The sequence below is a fragment of the Vulpes vulpes genome, chromosome 16 (genome assembly GCF_048418805.1).
Source record: "Vulpes vulpes isolate BD-2025 chromosome 16, VulVul3, whole genome shotgun sequence".
Lineage (NCBI taxonomy): Eukaryota > Metazoa > Chordata > Mammalia > Carnivora > Canidae > Vulpes > Vulpes vulpes.
Window position 1 is genome coordinate 37,868,642 of NC_132795.1, and position 15,502 is coordinate 37,884,143.

The window sequence follows — 15,502 nt, forward strand, 5'->3', positions numbered from 1 at the left end:
GTGCTCATCCCGTCACATCCCGTCAAGTGCCCACCTCAGTCAGCTACATTTTGAATTCTTCTTTCATTTCATATATTACCTTCATATGGACCCTACTTAAAAATGCTAAGATCATAAAAAAATATTTTCTCAATGTGCAGTTATGTTGAAAACAAGCAGAAAGATAAAGGTTCTTTTGCCAGTACAACTGTTTTTATTTAAGGAAATTAGATTTCAGTTTTAGATGAGGTCTGGCTCATGTACCTTTAATTATCTGGATTGACTCAAAGAACCTTCTAATGCAAGGCTGTCATTCATACTACAGTGCAGCTTCATAGCCCATCAGATCTGAGAGGATAGCATAGGTAAATGGGTAACAGCTAAATATAATTTTAGATATGGATTTTAACAGAATATGTTTGTCTTTTAACTGAAATGTTTATGTTCCCCCAGAATTTGTTGGTCAAAACCTAATCCCCAAAGTGATGATATTTGGAAGTGGGACCTTTGGGAGGTGATCAGATTATGAGAATGGAGTCTCTTGAATGAGATTAGTGCTCCTTTGAAAGAGGCCCCAGAGAAATCCCTTGCCTGTTCCATCATGTGAAGCTATAGCAAAACAGCAATCTATGATCCAGGAAGTGGGTTGTCACCAAGACACTGAATCTGCAGGTGCCTTGACCCAGAATTATAAGAGATTTCTCTTGTTTATAAGCTATTCACTAGGTGGTAGTATCACAGCTGCCCAGACAGGTTAAGACACTGCCTAAAAGTAAAACTTCTTTTCCATGTTTAAAAAATAGCTGTTTCTCCTAATACCCCATGAGCTGTACCTTTTAACCACATGACCAGATGAAATCACAGGACTATGTAAATATTTTTTGGCCTTAGGTTTGTTCTGAGCAGATCTAAGGGGCATATACGTGATGTTGCCTTTCTGTTTCTTACAAATACTCTTTGGTCTTACCTCTGTCCGTCTTCTTAGCATATTTCAGGGCTACATAGAAAAATTCCAGACATGAAAGTTAGAGATCATAATATGTTTAAATATGCCTTAATTTGCTGTTTTTTAAAGGTACTACAAGGAAATTTAGAGCTACTTAACAGTCAAAACTATTCATTTTTTACCTTATGGTTTTTCTCATCATATTTCTAGAATTAAAAGATTCTCCTCACTCCAGAACTTTGGTAAGGGCTCACATTTGTTATCTTCTATCAGTGGCCTTGAAATAAATATCAGGATAGGGAGGTATTTTTGTTAATTTTTAAATTATAATATTGTAAAAAATGGAAACATTATTGAAATATAAATAAGAAAAACTGAAAACCCATGTTCTTCTTCACTCTTGCTTCCCCCTTCTTCCATTCCCTAGGTATGAGTGCTGTTAACATTTTCATGGGCCCTGGACAACTCTCAAATATTTGGTAAGGCTCAAAAAATATTATAAGTGATTTTTATTGTTGGAATTCCATTAAAGCTATACACTAAGAAAAACAGTATCTTCTACTGTCTTGCTCTTCAAACATATATTTCATCTGTTGATTTAAGCTTTCTTTTTTATATCTCATTAGAACTTTATAATTTTATAGAGGTTCCAACATTTTGTGTTGTTTATTTCCAGATAGTAAATATTATGAAGGGATTTCTTTTTTCAGTGTATTGTCTCTATGATCACTGATCATATAAAAAATACTCTCTGCTTTTGTCTAATAGTCTTGTATTAATTTCAGTAGCTTTGCAATGGGTTTCTTTGGGTTTTGTACTACATAATCACATTCCATGTAAATAATGGTAATCCTATATTTTCTATATTTGTGCCTTTTTTTGTAGTTCATATTGCTTTTTATTGCTTTTTGAGGACTTTTAGGGCAACATTAAATAGCAATAGTAATAATAGTAATTCTCATTGGTCTTAATGACTGTCTCTATTTGGAAATTTAGTATGAAATGGAAAGCATTTGAGAGACAGACTAGGATAGTGTTTCCAGTGAAGTCTCTGCAGCTTCATTACTGAGGTCAAATCCTGTGCTACTCTCTACCTCACTCATCTCACTATAGCCTCCTGCACCTTGATGATGATGGTTCTCTTGTGTGGATGACTTTGTCTCTGTTGCTTTCTCTACCTACAACGCTCATCCTTTAGATGTCCTCAAGACTCTCTCACTTGTCTTTAGGCCTCTCGCTTAAAATAACATCTTATGAAGAGCTTTTCCCCATCATGCCATATAAATGGTTCCTGTGCTCCTAGTTGCTCACTATCCATTCTCTTTGTATCATTTTTCTTCATGGCACTTATTTTCATTTGACACATTTCTTTTGCTTCCTCATTGTCTTGTTCACTAATAGACCTGTAGTGCCTAGAAAACTCTCCAATATCCTGGTTAAGTGTCAATCAATGTTTATAAAATGAATGGATGTTGTCATTATATGAAGACAGTGTTTCATGCATTTGCAGTTAACAATATTACAATATGAAGAGGCATGGAATGTTTTTATAGAACTTCTGAGAACAGGGAAACTTCCTCAATAGAGTCAAATTTCTATTTAACTCTGTTCAGGGATTAGACTGATACATGGGTGGAATGACTTCAGAAATACAAAAATAAAAGTTTATCTAGTCTGCTAATAGCTTAGATAACTTAAATTTTTTTTAAAAGATTTTATTTGAGAAAAAGAGAGAAAAAAAAGAGAGCACAAGTAGGGGGAGGGACAGAGGGAGAAGCAGACTCCCCACTGAGCAGGGAGCCCTTCTCAGGGTTCCATCCCAGGACTCGAGATCATGACCTGAGCCAAAGGCAGATGTCCAACCGACTGAGCCTCCCAGGTGCCCCAAGGCCTTAGATAATTTTAATAGGGGGAAAGACCATCCATTTCATAAAGAAAATTATTAACATGTTAACACTTCATTGGAAAGGTGACCTATATTGAGGTGTGATTAATTGCATAATTGTTTATTTGAGCATGTTTGTGGTAGAAGAGAGGGAAATGACACAGAAAGAGAAGCTAGAGACACTAATAGAACACTGCCCATTCCTCTGAAATAGCATACTGTCACTGGTACAAGCAAGAAGTCACGTAAGCCTGGTTTTAAATTCTTGCTCTGCATTTGGTACTTTTATGATCTTTGGCACATTGCTCTGAATCTCTGCTTCCTAATTTAAATAATAAGCTTTTCTAAGTATTAAGGATAAAACTATGAGGGTAATATTTAGGATAATATCTATCAGATTTAGAAAATGAGCAATAAATAATAGTTATTTTTAAGTTTTTCTCTAGGTCTAGATTCTATTTCATGAAGGTATTAGACTCTCAAGTAAAGAATGAGTGCTGCCTGTCAATATTTGGAGAAAAAAAAGTTCAAATTTTTATTATCAAACAGATGCTTAATGTTTTACTTCCCTGGATGAGCACTGTGACTTTCTGTGTATACTAAGTGTTTTGTTGGATGAATGCTGTGACCTCATTCAGATATATACCTTTAGCACCTCTTTTAAGTCTTTTTGAATTCATTATTTATAGGATAGGGTCTAATTAGAGGACTAAGAAGTCTCCTTTTCCCTAGCTGGATTCTCCAGCTCTGCTTACTATAAGCCAGTACTTGGAGGGGATCTTAGGGTGTTAGGTTGTCTTCACGTTAAAAAAAAAAAAAGCCTGCAATTTATATGTGTTATGGAGCCTAGGAATGCAGGCGCTCAGATGCTGGCTCATGATAATGTCCATACTTTCTTCTCCAATGGAGTTCTTATAAACAGTTATCATCTTCTGTATAAGTTCTGACTTTGTAGTCTTATTTCCTATATCATAATGGTATAAGACTGATTATTGAAATAACTAATATATTGGTATGACTATATTGGGAAGCTGGAAGAGGAAGGATCAAGGGGGGTGTGTGTGTGCTGAATCTCTCCATAACAGAAAGTCAATAAATAACTTTATTTATTTAAATCTACAAATTTAAAAATAAGTATATCATTTGAAAGTATGGAAGTATTTATCCCTGGGAAACTGTATTACTTTTCAACATCTTTGTATCATCTGATTTTTAAAATTATATGTTATTACATTGTTAAAATAGGAAAAAATTGAATGGAAAAGAATAAACAGTACAAACATAGTAAAGATGGGCAGTTATCAGATAGAACATTTTCAATGGATCAGTGGTGCTACTATGAAATGACTACATCCAGGTGCTTTGGGAGGACAGCTCAATCATCTTGCCTGTGGAGAAAGATCTAACACTCCAGTATCTTTCTTAAAAACAAAAGGTCCTAGAGGATTAGCCTATATAAGATAGATTGTGATCACAGGGTAGTTAGGTAAGGAAAATCTTCTATACTAGAGGGCAGTGTTCTTCTTGTTTTATCAGAAATATGAAGTGCTCTCTTTTTCTTTCTTTCTTTTTCTTTTTTTCTTTCTTTCTTTCTTGACTTTATTTATTTTTTAAAAAATATTTTATTTATTTATGAGAGAGAGAGAGAGAGAGAGAGAGAGAGAGGGGCAGAGACACAGGCAGAGGGAGAAGCAGGCTCCATACAGGGAGCCCGATGTGGGACTCGATCCCGGGTCTCCAGGATCAGGCCCTGGGCTGAAGGCGGCGTTAAACCGCTGAGCCACCCGGGCTGCCCTAATGACTTTATTTTTCAGTAAACTCTGCACCCAACATGGGGCTCAAGCTTACAACCGTGAGATCACATGCTCCTCTGACTGAACCAGTCAGGCACCTGGGAGCCTCCTCTTTTTCTAAGATTACTTTTATTCTAGCCTTGGAGTTTTCAGATCCATTCTCTTTTTCTGCATTCTCAATCTAGAATCTGGTAGCTACAAATGGAAATCCCTAGGAGCAGGGTAAGGAACCTCAGAAACCATTTCCCATTTGACCAGACTAGATCATTTGATTTTTAGCTTACCATTTCAGAGGCTACGTACTCGAGATACGGGACTGATCTAGAATGAAACCTTGAAAATGGTTACATGATACTTCTCCTTGCCATGTAGAAAGAAGCCCCACCACCCCCATAAGGCCTTGCTAACTCAGGGTAGTGCACAGACCAGCAGCCTTGCCATCCCTGGGGAGATGTTGGAAATCTAGAATCTTACAACCAGTCCCTAGTAGTATCTGCTGGATCAGAATCTACATTTGAGTAAGATCCCCAGGTTATTTACACTAAAAGTTTGAGAAGCACTGGTCTGAGAAACAAGGATGCAGAGACAGATGGGCTGATGAGAATTCTGTGAGTCAGTGTTAAAAGGACAAGATGAAAAAAAAAGATGAAAAAAAAAATAAAAGGACAAGATGGAAAGAGTTGATCTTTAGGTGCAGGTGGGCTGGAGCCAACGGGTGTCAGAAGCTAAGAGTACAAGGCAGGACTGCATTATAGGATGAGACAGGCCAGCATAGTGTGATGACATCAATGCCTGATGCCAGTTACGAGGAAAGAGAAAGAGTTCTCAGATTAAGAAATGAAATATTCTAATGTAGAGACTTGTTTTAAAGTCCAGCAACCTGCCCCCAACTCAACTCAAAGATAGACAGGCAAATGGGAAAGACATATGCAAGGTGCCTAAAAATAGGGACCTTTCCCAAGGTCAAAGATGTTACAGCTGGGGAACCTGGGTGGTTCAGTGGTTGAGCATCTGCCTTTGGCTCATGATCCCGGGGTCCTGGGATTGAGTTCTGCATCAGGCTCAGCCTCTGCCTATCTCTGCCTCTCTCTCTATGTCTCTCATGAATAAATAAATAAAATCTTTAAAACAAAAAGATGTTATAGCTGATGAGGAGTCATTTCCCTCTTCTTCCTGAAATGTTCAGAGATACATTTTCTGTGTCTGAGTAAGAGACACTTTAATTGAGAACACCCAATTAAACCTAAAATATCAGAAAAAAATTCATAAGACCCTCCCTAATGATTCATTTACCAATAGAAGTACTGACCTGGTCATACACTTGTAATTTCTACAGACAAGTTCATTAATAGAATTGAAATGGTAAAGCTAATGTTAGTAGCTCCTTTTCTTAATGAAACTATAAATCATATTAGCATTTTATTTTCTTAAGATCCTGAACTTTTAATATCTCTTGGGATGTCAGTGCAGGTCTTGAAATGACAGCTTCATGCTCCCATAACACAAACAGGAGAGGCACTAAATGCTTTGGGGACCAATTAACTCTGACATACTTAGCCCATGTTTGACACCAAACAGTATCTCATTCACTCAAAACCTTCATTGCTATGCTATGTATGTGGTCACCCCTTGACTATATATTAAAGATTTCTTCATATATATTAAAGATTAAAGATCCCTTTCTTTATTGAATAATTGATGTATTTGCTTAAGGAAATTCCCAGTTTTGCTTAGGCAAGTAAACCACTTTAAAAAAATCCCCAGAAGTTGATTTTTATAGTCATCTAAACTGTTATTAGAATTCCTTCAGCATTTTACCTGATATATTGTAACTTAAAATAGAAATGGGAGGAAAAGGATATTTATACGTATTTATGGAAACTTGCAAATTGTCAACTTTCCTCTCCTGTCTTTACCATTAGGGTCCCTGTTTCCATCCCAAGCATCTTAACCATTATTTATTCACTGTGTTTTTTTAAACAATTTTTTAAAAAATTTATTTATTCATGAGAGAGAGAGAGAGAGAGAGAGAGAATGAAAGAGAGAGATGCAGAGACATAGGCAGAGGGAGAAGCAGGCTCCATGCTGGGAGCCAAACACAGGACTCCATCCCAGGTCTCCAGGATCAGGCCCTGGACCACAGGCAGGCGCTGAACCGCTGAGCCACCCAGGGATTCCCTTCTTCACTGTTTTTGATCAGAGGTTGGGCAAATCATCTGGATGCCTTAGTGAATGTTGTTTCTACAAAATGAAGCAGTTGAAAGCTAACTATCGGTTGAAATACCCTCAAAACAACATTTTATGTTTTCTTTAAAAGTAGAGCTGGATAAGAAGGTTATCTGAGCTCTTTGTTATCTCCAAATATAGTCTTTGAATTCCTAAAGGCTCTCACTGTTTATAGGCTTTTTTTTTCTTTCAAGACCTCCCTAAGAGTAAACATTTTTTTTCATATTCTGGGCCTCGGATTTCTCATTGATGGGCAACAGGACCTGAGGAGCAAGAAGCGTTACTTAAATTCAAATGTGGAAGAGTTTTGTTCATTTGGACAATTTGGTCTAGTGCTTAAAAGTTGAGCCATAGCTGAAAGTAGAAATTGGTAAATGGAAGGTGATTTAAGGCGGCTAGAAGGTGGAGAGAAAGAAGAAAGTGCAGAGGGTAGAAATTCCTCTAACAGAGATTTTGACAAATGTCTGCTGCACTCACTGTGGCAAGACTTTTGTTTGTTGTCATTCATTTTAAAATAATTTAGAGTTGTTTTTGAATCTGTTTTGTGTGATACTGTGTTGTTTTTGTTTTAAAGATTTTATTTATTTATTCATGAGAGACCCACAGAGAGAGGCAGAGACACAGGCAGAGGGAGAAGCAGGCTCCACGCAGGGAGCCCCACACGGGACTCGATCCTGGGACCCCAGGATCCTGAGCTGAAGGCAGACGCTCAACCGCTGAGCCACTCAGGCATCCCAGTGTGATATTGTTTTTATAAGAAAAGAATAATTGAGTGAACTGAAGCAACGATCTAGGCCAGGGCATTAAGGGCACAGTGGATATTAAAATATAACACACAGAACTATAAAGATAGTAAAATGATCAGTGGTTTCCAGGGGCTGGAAGAGGAGGCTGGATGAATAGCAGAGGGCACAGAGGGTCTTTAGGGCAGTGGAACTACTCTGTATGATACTATGATGATGGATACATATCATTTTACATTTGTCCAAAGCCACATAATTTACTAGACCGAGAGTGCAGTGTTTACTCTAATGTAAACAATGGACTCTGCGTGATAATGATGTGTCAATGTAGGTTCATCAATTGTAACAAAAGGGATGTTGATAATGGAAGAGGCTGTGAATATATGGGGAGAGGTATATGGGAAATCTCTGCATCTTCCACTCAATTTTTGCTATCAATCTAAAACTGCTAAAAAAATAAAACTTATTAACTTTGCATAGCATATATGAAGTACGTAATATATGTACGTATATATGATATATACATATAAACATTAGCCGGTGTAGTTGCTTATTGGTTGGTTGCTGAGGAAAACAATGTGATAGAATTTGCACATGAACAAAAAAACACATGCAATAATCAGGAAGAAATAGAGAACTTAAGCATCTAGTTTGGCTTCCCTCTAAGAATCTATGAGATGAATATCTGGTACAGTATTTTGAGATGACCTTGTAACTGTGCACCTATGGGACTAGAGGGCTATTCAACAAGAAGAAATAGCAATTGTACAAAAGTTACACAAGTGTATAAAAAGGGCAGTCTGAATTATTTATGCATCCTATGTTACAAGTAGTGTAAAAGAAGTGAAGAAAAAAGTTATTTTAGAAGCTCAGTATAGTTTGAGCTCTTTGATCTAGAAAAAAACAACATTTCTTAAGGAATGAGAATAGCTCTTTTGCTTGAGAAAACCCCTTAAAGACAATGTACTGTCTGGAAAGGCATAGTCTGAGTAAGAGTGCTTTAGTCAAATAAATGTAAATAGTTCTACAAACTAAAATGGGAACATTTTTCATTTCTAGCAGTTGGGGAAACAGGGGTTTGGGGTCTTGGTAGAGAGATGAGGCTTAAGCAAGATGGCAGCCAGCAAGGTGCCAAAGGGAAGAATGATTAAAGAAGGAAAGGTCGGGGATCCCTGGGTGGTGCAGCGGTTTGGCGCCTGCCTTTGGCCCAGGGCGCGATCCTGGAGACCCGGGATCCAATCCCACGTCGGGCTCCCAGGGCATGGAGCCTGCTTCTCCCTCTGCCTGTGTCTCTGCCTCTCTCTCTCCCTGTGTGACTATCATAATAAATAAATAAAAATTAAAAAAAAAAAAAGAAGGAAAGGTCATTGAACTTCAGGACAGTGAATATGAATCACTGTCTCTTCTGAGGCATATTGTAAGTCCTATGTTGACCCCATCCTTCAGGGGAACCCCATCATGTAGGGCAGCCAAGTGTTTATAGGGAAGATGCTAGAAGAAAGGTGGAGAGGGGAATGAGTAAAGAAAAAAAGAGTCCTGAGAAGTAAACTAAGGAGCTGTGGATTGGGAGTTCAACAGAAGCAGAAATTCATGATAATTCTCAGGCTTCCACTTAGATCTAGAGAAAGGCACAGAGTGTACAGCGTGTGCGATGAGAGTGAAACATTTTATTTGAATACTAAAGCAAAGAGTGAGCACAGAAAACTAATGGTTTGAAGCATCCATACAGGCAGTGGATACTTAGGTACCACAGGTTTGTGGGGTGCAGTTGTGGTCAAAACACGGAAACTTTGGTAAACCATGGAAGCTGAGCTTTGAGCAGGGTAATAAATATACACTTTGACTTAAGTTCTGCTGAATTCCTACAGGGTGATATAGGTACGAACCCAGGGACAAGTGCCCTTTATTGTGGTGCTGACAAAGCCTTTCTACTAAGATCATTTTAAGTTTTGATTTGAATCTATAAATTCATTTTTTCAACCAATACGATATCACTTAGGATGTCCAGATTTTCCAAAGATGAATCAGCTATCAGTGGTAGAAAAACTGAGACTTCTGATTCCCCGTTTAGAGTACTATTTCACGACAAAGGCTCTTTCTTGTAATTAAAGCTTTTCACTTTTAAACACCTAAATGTTTAACATATTTAACATGTGGATTACCATATGTATAATTTAGATTGTATTTATTGTAGTTATGCGTATTTATTCTATACAAATATATATGTATACTTAGAATATCTACATTAATTAAGCAGCTACTATAGAAAGTATCTATTATATGAAGATGTAAAGATGAAGAGGGCATACCTTGAAAAGCAGTAGGGAAGAAACACAACTCTAAAGATTAAGAAGATATAAAGGTAGAAAACAAATGAATGAATGAATTAAAAATTTTAAAGACACATTTCTTTCTGAGTGTCTTCTGCTATACAATGGAGCTATTATTTCAGATTTACCTGATTCATAGGATCTTATGGAAATATGCTTTGGTAGAAATCAGTTTATTCTTAAGCATTTATAAGTCTTTTAAAATAACAGTGAGTTTTAAAATAACAGTATTTTAAAATAGAGACTTCAAATTCCCTTTCTTCCATTCTGGGCATTCACTGCTTCTAGAGTTTAAGCCAAACCCAAAATAAGCCTTTTAGACTATGCCATTAGGGTTTAACTTGTAAAAGAAAAAGAAATGTAACAGCATAAGTTGCAAGTTAGTGTGATTTGAGTTTATGAATCAACAGGGTAAAGAATTTCAATTTTAAAAACTTGTAAATGGGAAGAGACTTGATCTTTGGGTCCAGAAGTCAGTCTTACCAACTTTAGAAACAAGTAGAGATGACATTTTTGGGTTGAGACAACACACGAGACCTCAGCTAACTCAATTATTTTTGTTGTCAGTGCAGACTGTAATAAAAATTATGTGCTTTCATGATTATAATTTATTGAAAAAGCAGTTACAAAATTTTACCTGTTCTTGCTGTAGTCAAATAATATAAACATGAATGGTTTTGTGCTGAAATATAAACTTATCAATAGCTATCAGCTATAAAACAGATCTTACTTTGTTTTTTTCAAAATCAGCAAAATTGAAATTTTTTCATTATTATTATTTTTAAAATATTTTATTTATTCATGAGAGACACAGAGAGAAGCAGAGACATAGGTAGAGGGAGAAACAGGCTCCATGCAGGGAGCCTGACACGGGACTCGATTCATGAATTTGGATCACGCCCTGAGCCAAAGGCAGATGCCCAACTGCTGAGCCACCCAGGGGTCCCCAATTTTTTCATTATTAAACTATATTGTAAAAGAATTATTTCAAATAAATTTGATATTTTTATTTATAGACTCAAGCCAAAACACCATAAAATTAGGGGATAAATACACTAGTTATTTCAATGTAATGTGGCAAGCCATTTCTTTCCTATAAAGGACTATCAAGATACAATTGCAAGCAATTTCAACATCCCTCGAAACCAGAATCATATAATTACCTCAAGAAAACACATCAAAATTCTTCTATATAGCATAATAAACTAGGAGATATATAACATTTGAAAAACAGTTTCAAAAATGGAATACATTAATTCTTGGTGAATTTGTTATAATAATAATTTTATATTAATAATATATGCTATATATAATTATTTTATACTATTAATAACTGTCAATTATGATATTACTATCAGATTTATTCTCAGATTTAGAACACAAAAACATTTAATTCACTCAACATTTTTTAAAAAGATTTATTTATTTATTCATGAGAGACATGGAGAGAGAGAAAGAAAGAGAGAGAGAGAGAGAGAGACATAGGCAGAGGGAGAAGCAGGCTCCATGAAGGGAGCCTGGTGTGGGACTGGATCCCAGATCCCGGGATCACGAACTCAGCTGAAGGCAGGTGTCCAACCGCTGATCCACCCAGGCATTCCAACATTTTGTTTTTATGTAGAATACAAATCAATGTAAAAAGACGTGATATAAAAGTATATACAATAAGAAAAAAGAATGGCATTTAATCTATGACCTTCAGCATTTTTGATGCTGACATGCTATGGGCCGTATATATTGTTTCATTCATGATAATTTACTTAAAAACTGAGTTAGAACAGTATTCTTAAAATGTCTGTGCATGAAGTAGGATTACACAATTTGTGTGATTCAACCTGTTTATTAGTCTGTCCTGAGGACTTAAAGGAAATAACTCTTCTATGATAGTCTTCACATTTTTCTTCCAATTGGCTGAGGTCAAGTTCTAATAAAGATTCATTCTCTCATATGTATTGTCCTGTGTTACTCATGATTCCAAGTGTTGGTAAATGGCACTGAGTGGTAAAGGGGGTCACAGGGTGGGAGAGGACAGAGATACAGTGACTGTTTCTGTACCTCCCAGATGGCTCTGCCCTGGGCTTACTCTAAATACAAGTGTAGCTTCCAGTGTGAAAATCCATAAGGGCCCAGATTACGTCAGTTTTATTTTATTTTATTTTAAAGATTTTATTTATTTATTCATGAGAGACACAGAGAGAGAGACACACACACAGACACAGGCAGAGGGAGAAGCAGGCTCCATGCACGGAGCCCGACATGGGACTCGATCCCTGGCCTCCAGGATCACGCCTTGAGCCGAAGGCAGGCACTAAACCACTGAACCACCCAGGGATTCCCATTACGTCAGTTTTAAAGGAGCCTAATCTGATATTTGGAGTGAAAGATTAGGCTCAATTGCTTCCTAGATGGCTCTAATTATTATGCCTTAGTGGTAAAATCAAACTCTGAAGCTATAATTTAAAGCTTCAAGTATCAAATTGCATTGCAAAAATGCAGGTTTTTGAGTCTGGAAAACTTAAACCTAATTGGATTAATTAGGTAATAGATTAAAGTTGTGTTTGTTGTCCATTCTAAGAACTGTATTAAGTGTAGGAGGATACTGGATCTAATTAAGTCTATTTGACTTTTCCCCCCTTTAAAAACCGCACCCTTCCCTTATTTATGATGTAAGACTCCTCTGATGATGATAGAAATTCTGTATGTAGAGCGAGTGTATATTTAACCAAAGAATTTCACTGATTTCCTTCACAATTATTTTTACACTTTAAAAATCCTGTCCCAAATTAACCCAAATCAATCACTTAATACATATTTTTAAATGTTCCTTTTTCATCAACAATTATTGGTTCTCAAATGCCCAATAGACACCACCACCAGTTTCTCCCTACCAGTGAATTGCTTATTAATTACATCCCCCATACCCACAGACAGATGCAGTAATATTGTATATTTGCAGAGTGTTCCCGCAGATAATTCTGCAAAATAAAATTAGGTGACATAACATATTTATCCTTGATTGCAAGCCTTCACTGGGCATAATATCTCAGATCTTCTCCTCTCTCAAGAAAGAGGAATCTTTCCTTCCCAGCCATCTAAAGTTTCCTTTCTTCTGAAATACACAGGACTCTTCCAATTTGGAATATTGTGTTGGGACATATAAATGCCATTCCAGGTATGTAACATTAAGGACGTTTAGCACCTAGCTAGGTTAAGATTCTCAGCCTAAATCACAGAGAATAAGACCATCTATTTGCCTAGTACAGAAATAGCACTTGGATCTCTTGGGGTTTCCCCCTACCCTTTAGTATTATCTTGCCTCCTGATGCACTTAAAAGGAGAGAACACAGCTGGGTAGGTGGATATGCACCTTATTTGAGAGATGTTCCTACAATAAGATTCAAACTGAATACTTCTACCTGAATGTATGTGTCAACATTTTGAAACAATATGTACAAAAACCACAGGTTATTATTTTGGAACTGGATGGGCTCACCTTTGTACCAACTGAAAGGGCTTTAGTTTTGAAGTGTTGAGGACAAGTTGCCACAAGGGCTGACAGAGGCACAAGGGCAGGGTTACTGAGATGCTGCTATGACCCAAATAATGAAGAACTGATTAATTTGACTGGTGCCCTTTAAGAAACATATTTGCTATTTTTACAAAGCAGAATTCTAAAACCTACGGGCCTAATTTCTATAAAACATTCGCAAACTTTTTTTAGGCATGTCAATCCAGGGAATAGCGGAGCCTGAGAATTTGGAAAGGCAAAGGAATGAAGAGGAGTGAAATTGAAGCTCCTAGGTTCTCACAGTGCCATCCAGTCCTCAGCTTCTTATCTACAAAGTAAAACAAAACAAAATAAAACTACAGTAATGCTGTTAAAATAACTATTGCTTCCTCGAAGGGATGCAAAAAGTTCATGATGTATCCTCAAATCATTGCATGATCTCTAAGAAGGAGAAGGGCCAGAGAGCATAGCTCAGAAAAAAAAAAAAACAAAAACCTTTGGGTTCCATTAATGAAAAATGCAGTCAGAGCAGCCAGGTAGTGCTGTAATTTATCTCTGTTTAGAAATATAAGAAATTGATACTCTCGGCTGGCTCTGATTTACCTGCATTTAAAGGAAAGCAAGTTCTATCTTTAAATTGGAAAATTGTGGTTAGGCAGGAGACCGGCTTCATGGCCGCTGGCAACGCTTTCCAATGAATCAGCAGAGCTATATTTAAATTTTAGGATTCTGTATCCCAGACATGAAACCAACAAATTCTGGTTAATGGAAAGTAAACAGGAAAAAGCTGTGCGATTCTGAAGACTATAATAAAGTCTATACTTTAAGACTATAATAAGACTATAATAAAAGTAACTGGTACATTCGTAGAGCACTCGACAGTTCATGAAGATTTTTTCACACCCTTGATTTCATCTGGTTCTCACAACAATCCTGTGAGGAGTTATCAACCTCATTGTACAGCCAAAGAAATGAAAGCTTTATGTGTCTTTAAGTAATTTTTTTAAATTTTATTTTATTTTTGTCTTTAAGTAATTTGCCAAAGTCATGCATTAGGAGCAAAAAACCATATTAGTGCCCAATAGTTTTCCACCCCCCCAATATCCTACCCTCCTCCTACCCAACCATGCCTCTGGCTGCTCTGTAACTGTTAAGTGGATAGGAGACAGAAAGGATCAAATTATTTTTAATTAAGAATGAGAGGGCATTCTATATCCTGTCACTTTTTAAAAAAAGATTATTTGTTTATTCAAGAGAGCATAGCAGAGGGAGGGGGACAAGCAGACTCTATGCTGACCAAGGAGCCCCATGCAGGGCTCGATCTCAGGATCCCGAGGTCATGACCTGAGCTGAAACCAAGAGTCAGACCTTTAACCAACTGAGGCACCCAAGTGCCTCGATCTGGAGTCACTCTTTAGAAGACTCTTTTATTTATAAATCTGGACACCCCACACATGAACCAGCGTGACACAGGATAAGTTTATAACACTAGTCAAAGCATGTCTACAGTGTTCTAGAGAAAGTCGACATAGTACCTTGGATAATCCATTTCTACTCTTCTAATAAAATCGAATATTCCTTGTACAAATCTGACTTTCAAATGGCCTTGCGGTGGGAGAACAGAGGTTTTGTTGGCCATTTGACCGTATTTTCTCTAACCTTCAGCATCATAATAATTGTGCTTTCTACAACTGGTAAAACATGAGGGAACCGCCAGTTCTAAAGTTACCATTTAGAAATTGAGGTGATTTACAGCATTGAACAGAACTTTCCTCTTGCTGCTGTGAACCAGGCACCCCTGCTCCGTATGCCCCAAGTACTCATGCCTGTGCAAGGCACCTTCCCATCTCCAGGACACTGTGTGAGGCTGCATTTTCAGATGCAGAAACTGACGCTTACTGGATGAAAACAATTTCTCTGAAATGTCTTCTAATTCCTTTCAAACACTAAGGCTGCCGATGAGCTCACTTTGTTCAGAAAAAAAGGCCCCTACACCGTATGACTTCTAAACCAATCAGGCCTTAGTTATGTCCATAATAAAAGAAACGAAAGGAAACCAACAACAGAATGTAAAGCCAGGGTGGTGATGATT

At 37.1% G+C, this 15,502-nt stretch overlaps 1 long non-coding RNA gene across 1 annotated transcript in view; it reads left to right on the top strand.

Moving 5' to 3' along the window:
• Positions 1 to 1,351: 1,351 nt before the first annotated feature.
• LOC140595843 (uncharacterized) overlaps positions 1,352 to 15,502 on the top strand; it is a 295,277-nt gene continuing 281,126 nt past the window's right edge. The window contains exon 1 of the long non-coding RNA XR_011997746.1: positions 1,352 to 1,404. This is a non-coding gene — a long non-coding RNA (uncharacterized lncRNA). The remainder of the gene's footprint in view (positions 1,405 to 15,502) is intronic.